The sequence below is a fragment of the Haliaeetus leucocephalus genome, unplaced genomic scaffold, assembly GCF_000737465.1.
Source record: "Haliaeetus leucocephalus isolate CR32 unplaced genomic scaffold, Haliaeetus_leucocephalus-4.0 Scaffold871, whole genome shotgun sequence".
Classification (NCBI taxonomy): Eukaryota; Metazoa; Chordata; class Aves; order Accipitriformes; family Accipitridae; genus Haliaeetus; species Haliaeetus leucocephalus.
Genome location: NW_010973307.1, coordinates 2,258,827 through 2,264,745, shown reverse-complemented (window position 1 = coordinate 2,264,745; position 5,919 = coordinate 2,258,827). Strand labels below are relative to the sequence as shown.

Below are 5,919 nucleotides of genomic sequence, written 5' to 3'. Positions count from 1 at the left end.
CTTGCCCTACTCATCTATGGGAGAGAGGTCAGTACTGATCCCACTGGTTCTACCACCCAGGAGAAGTGGTCCCTATGCTGAGTCCCCCCCACAAGGAGGCCAGGCAGCAAAGGCAGGTGGTGGTCTGCAGCCCCTCAGCTGCTCTGGTGTGTTGGAGGTGACATCTTGCCTGCCCCATGGGAGGTATGGCTACAATTCCCAGCCAATGCAGGGCTTGGAGCAGCTCAGGGCTCTCTGGAGCTGCGGTGCACAGCTGAGGGTTGAGCTCAGCCCAAGGCCACCAGTTTTGTCCTCCACTTAGTCCTGCCTGATGGCAGAGGGCAAAGCAGGTGAGCTGTGGGTAGCAAGATCTAGTTTGATGGCCAATTGGTCTGGGCTAGCCAGTACATGGGCAACTTTGACCTTCCTTGCCCAAGCCACGTGCAGCGTGAAGGTACCACAAAGGTGGTGACAGCCCATGAGTCTGCCAACATGGGATGGAGCAGCAAAAGAACATGGAAGCAGGAACTTCCCATTGAATAAGAGAGTGATTCAGGTTGGAAACTACATGTGGAGGTCTCTAGTCCAAATTTCTGCTCAACTTATGACATTCAGATCAGTGTCTTGCCTGCTTGAACTCTGAATAGCTCCAAAGATGGAGAGTCCACAGCCTCTCTGGACCCCTCTTTCAGTGATTTACCAGCCTTGTGGTGAAATTTTTTTGCCAGTATATCCAGTCAGAGCCTTCCCTGATGCAAGGGAAGTTTTGCTAGGCAGGAAGCCCAGCAAGAAGGGAGAAACTCCAGGCAAAGGCAGGCCACCATGGAGAATAGAGGTCCCCTGTCACCATCAGTACTACGGCCAGGCTGTGGGCAGGAAAATGGCGAGCCAGGCAGGAGTCGAACCTGCAGTCTCCTGATCCGTAGTCAGGCGCGTTGTCCATTGCGCCACTGGCCCCGGCCTCCCAGAGCTCCGGGGGGAGCAGGGGAGGGTGTAAAGAGGATTTAGTTAAGTATCGAAAAAATAGGATTTTATGAGATCGCTAGAAAGCAGATGTTCTAATCCCCTGCTCAGAGCACAAAAGTCTTTGACATTAGGTCATTTAGTTAGTCAAGCTTTGAATGTCTCCAAGGATGGGAACTCCAAAATCTCTCTGGGACCCTGCTCTAATATGTGACGTCTGGTGCGTGAAATTTTTTTCCTGTCATCTAATAGAGATTTTTTGTGATGTAATTTGGTTTTGTTGAGCTCCATCCTCTATGCCCACAAGAAAAGCCTGGCTCCACTTTCTCTGTAGGCACACACAGTGTAAAACAAGATTATAATCCTTCCTTGACCTCTTCTTCTCCATATGCTAGAAACCTAGTTCTCTAGGCCACTCCTGGTCCACTGGTTGGACCACCAGACCCAGTGTTGGGATCACCAGCTGGAAATGCAGCAAGTGTCCTGTTAGTAAGGGAGTTTGCAGGTGTTGACGCTGATACTGACACTCTTAAATGTCGTCATTAACAACCTGCATGATAGGATGGGGTGCACATTCAGCAAGTTTCTGGATGACATCAAATTGGGAGCAGAGGCTGATACGCTGGAGGGCAGGATTCCTCTTCAGAGGCACTTTGTGAGGCAGGAGAAATGAGTTGATAGGAACTTCAGGAACCTTAAAGACAACAAAATTAAAGTCCTGACACATGGGGAGGAAGCACCCCAGCAGCACCCTGCAGAAATGAGGAACCTTCACCCTGTGATTCAACCACACCACCTCCTGATCTGGAGTCAGATGTACTGCCCTGATATCGAAACCTCCACTTCCCCAGGCCAAATACATCCAGTTCCCATGGCTTCTCCTCATACAGCGAGTGTGAGGAGAAGCCATGGGACCAACAGCAGGCCATTTTGGTGGCCCTCCGCTGGACTTGTTCCAGCTTATCAATGCTCTTATACTGGGTGCCCCAGCACTGTGTCCATTATTCCCAGTTTGGAACATAAGTAAGCAGTGGGAATAGAGGGATGTCACTACTGAACAGAGTGATGAGACAAGGTGCCCAGTTGCATCGCCAGGTCTGGAGGAATGCTTTCTATCATGCAGGGCAAGAGCCCACTCCAGCACTTTTGCCCTGCAGAAGGGCTGGGAGGACGGATGATGGTCGGGAAGAGGAAGGCCCTGGCGAAGGGAGCAGAAGCAGCCGCCTCCAGGCTAAAAGTGCCGAGCCAGGCAGGAGTCGAACCTGCAGTCTCCTGATCCGTAGTCAGGCGCGTTGTCCATTGCGCCACTGGCCCCGGCCCCTGGCCACCCCTGTGCCCCCCGCAGGCTGCTCGCCCCCTTCGTTCTGCAGAACACCCTCTGTGCTCAGCACCAAGACACCAAACACCACCCAACGCGACGTCAAGCAGTGAGGAACGGCAGCCGGGCTGCCAAGCGCTGACCGCAAGCCACCCCCTCGGCCCCCTGGTCCAGCCACTTTGCTTTGCCTTGTGATTCGGCTCAGGCGCTCCGTCTCCGCGTCCCGCTACAGTCTGGGAGACCCTGTCAGAGGTCAAACCGAAGTCCAGGTGAACGATGTTCCCTGGGGTCCTCTTGAACACCGAGGAAGCCATCTCCTCGAAGAAACCTGTCACGTTGGCCAAGAGCGGTCTGCCCTTGGTAAATCCATGGTCACTGTCTGCAGTCATCATCACAGCCTTCCTTCATTTGGGCATGGCTTTCGGGAGTATTTGTTCCATCATCTTCTTGTGGGCTCGTAGGTGAGTGAGGCTGAGCAGACTAGAGGTCCCCAGATGCTCCCGACTCTTCTTGAAGAGACTTGTCACATTGTTCTTGGGAAACCTGTCCCTATTGCCATGATGTGTCATTGAGTAATTGCCCTGGCTCCCTTCCAGAAGTCCTCATGTTACCCTTTTGGGGAAACGTTGCCTGAGGAAAAGTCCAGGCCCCCCGGGAGTGAGTGAGCATGCAGTGATGAATCTTCTAGCAGTTTCCTGAGGAAGGCTTCAGCTCCTTCATCTTGCTGATGAGGGCACCTGTAGCAGAGCCCAAGACGTTGCTGCATTGGCATGTGCTTTGATCATGGTCCATCACCTGCGAGCAGCACCGGCTGTGTGAGAGGAAAGGTCTGGGCATCACGCTCCCCCCCTAAAGCTGTTCCCGAGGTGGCCCTCCATCCGAGCAGCCGCCGAGAAAAGCAGAGTCAATGGGGAGGGTGTGGAGCGCTGCGTCCAGGCTGACCCCGGTGTGATTCGAACACACAACCTTCTGATCTGGAGTCAGACGCGCTGCCCTTGCGCCACGAGGTCGGGGCGGAGGGGTGCTGGTCCCTGGCCCCGGTCTGGGCAGGGAGGATGTCTTCTGCAGGGGGGTCCAGGAGGGGTGGCCAGGAACCCCAAGAGAAGGGCTGTGGAGGTAGAGAAGACAGGGTCAGCCCTTGAATCGAGGTTGGCCAAGTCATGCCCACAGCCCAGTGACCCGGCTGGAGGGTGAAAGCCCGGGGAGGAGTGGGGCGGAGGCACGGAATGAAGAGCATGGGTCCAGGGTATGTGGGGGCAGCCGAACTCAAAGCACACTCCACTCTCCTGCTGGGGGGAAGGTGACCCCAGCCAGGCTGTGCAAATGGCATGAGGGTCCCTGCTGCCACGGGGCTTGAGGTGGGTGCTGTGCATCTGCCAGGTGAATGGGGTGTCTCTCCCCAGGGAGCTGGTGGGCCACCATCCCTCCTGCCCCTCTGGAGACACCACGCTCAGGAGCCTGTTTCTGCTGGGAGAGGCCCTGCAGGGCTGCTCTGGGTGATGGTCATGCTTTGGCCTTCTTCCTCTGAAGTACCGTATTTAGAGCCCTCCTTGCAGGCTTAGCAAGCTGACTGGCAAAGATGCTCCCACCCCTCTGCCAGATGAATTGAAAGTCACCTGCCCTCAAAGAACAGCCCATGGCCATAAAGTCCAGGATGACATTTGGGCAGAACATCTCTCAGCCCTGACCTCGTGGCGCAATGGTAGCGCGTCTGACTCCAGATCAGAAGGCTGTGTGTTCAAATCACACCGGGGTCAGGCAAGATGTCCCACCTCCACGGGTAGCACTGTGAGATGGGCATCTCATGGGCCATCGTTTTTGCCTTCCCACCCTGTACCCCACAGCCCTGGTGAAGGGCAATAAATAAGCCACGGCAGAGTGGTCTTTCCTTGCTGGACCAGTGTTGGGAAGTATCTGGATAGCTTCAGCCTTCCCTCATCCTATGTCTACAAAGGAGATAGGATTAGTTGCCATCCCATCTGTGACTCCACACCTGGGTACCACTTCTTCTCATCCAAATCCCCCTCCAGAAGGGCAAGGGCACCTGAATCCAGATGAGGACTTGTACAAAAACCCCAGCCTGCAGTCTCCTGTTCTTTAGCAGGGCACATTACCCATTGCAGCACTGGCCCTTGTGAGGCTGGCACCCCACGGCAACATGTTCTGTTGTTGCTGTTTGTGGTTTTTGCCTCCCATCTAATCACTGCGCACTCTGAGAAAAGTCTAGGTCCATCTATAACCTGCTGTTAGGTGGTTGAAAGCTGGGATAAGAACCCTTTGCATATTCTTCTTCAGGTTGAATAAACCCGATTCTTTCCATATCTCAAGTCCCCCATCACCTTGGTGGCTTTCACTGGACTTGCTTTACTGTGTCAGTGTCTTTTTGTTGATTCTGTTGAAACACCTGGCTGTGGGCAACTGAAACCAAGCTGTCAAGACTAGTCAACAGGGTCTTTATCTCTCTACTTACTCTCTTCCTGGCTCCCCATGCATTTCTTGGTGAGATGGACAGAGGGGATGGAGGGCTGGAAAACAAGGAGACTCAGAGCTATGGGAATGACCTTCTATGAGTTATAGTTCATTAGATGTAGCTGAACTTTTTAAGGGCTCTTTGAAGGTGAATTTTAAAAGACATAAACAGGATACATAATGAAAAGAGACAATAGGGCGATGAGAAAGGCAAGAAAATAGTAGGCGGGGGGGAAAAAAATAAATTTCTCCTGCTGTACCCACACCAGGGGTGCACCCTCCCACAGCAGGTCCAGGCTGCTACTCCTGTGCCAGGATCAAGCATTTAGCAGGAAGCAAAGTCCTACAGTTCTGCATCCTGCACACAGAGGAGGGCATTGACCAACAGTCTGTGAGAGCAACGCAAGTGTTGGACTCGCCTAACAAGGCAGCTTGAGCTCGCACCTCTAAGGAACTCGGGCGTTTCTGATGTTTTGGACAACAGCTGAATGGTGATATCTGAACATAGGACTAGACTAACATCTCCAGAAGCTCATGTAGCTATTTAGCAAGTGAGGAAGATCAGTTCAGGGTATCTGGTAGATGGAGTGTCTCAAAAAGGTAATTTCCATGGATTCGTGGGTGATGGGATTGCACATGGGCTTTGGCAATGCTGCTGTCCTGAAAGTGCAAGGACCTTAATCTACCAGACACAGGCTGTCCTCTCTGACCACCCAGCCCAGGAAGACCCCCTTTCTGCCTATAGCTTGCCTGGCACCAACTGCAAGTGTCTCTGGGAGTGGGGACAGAGGGGAAAATAGACAACCCCTGGGCTCAGACCATCCCACAGCTGGGCATCAGCTCTAGAGAGCCCTGGGGATGCCCTAAGCCTGACATTGCCTGGGAATCACAGCCACAGACAGAAGGCAGAAGAATCTGATGAACCAAGGAGGGCAAGGTCCTCAGAGTGCTTCCATTGTTCCTAGCCCTGTGCCAAAAAAACTAAGTGTAGGTCCTTCTGTGACTCTCATTCTCACTTATCTGAGGAAAGTAGACCTAAGGGCCCCTCTCCCATGTCCCAAAATTCCTGGTGCATCACCGGTGGGTTGAGCGAGCTGAGGATTTCACTGGTGGCTGTCCTCCAGATGTCGCTGCCTCACTGCTGTGTAATGTCCCTGGCTCTTCTGAAAAAATAAGCAAGGGGAGCACCC

The 5,919-nt window shown here is 53.4% G+C and overlaps 4 non-coding genes across 4 annotated transcripts; 1 reads left to right on the top strand and 3 right to left on the bottom strand.

Moving 5' to 3' along the window:
• Positions 1-863: 863 nt before the first annotated feature.
• TRNAR-ACG lies at positions 864-936 on the bottom strand. The gene has a single exon. It is a non-coding gene; the product is annotated as a tRNA-Arg (tRNA).
• Positions 937-2,183: 1,247 nt separating this feature from the next.
• Positions 2,184-2,256, bottom strand: TRNAR-ACG. The gene has a single exon. It is a non-coding gene; the product is annotated as a tRNA-Arg (tRNA).
• A 942-nt stretch (positions 2,257-3,198) lies between these two features.
• Positions 3,199-3,270, bottom strand: TRNAW-CCA. The gene has a single exon. It is a non-coding gene; the product is annotated as a tRNA-Trp (tRNA).
• Positions 3,271-3,945: 675 nt separating this feature from the next.
• Positions 3,946-4,017, top strand: TRNAW-CCA. The gene has a single exon. It is a non-coding gene; the product is annotated as a tRNA-Trp (tRNA).
• The last annotated feature ends 1,902 nt before the right edge of the window (positions 4,018-5,919 follow it).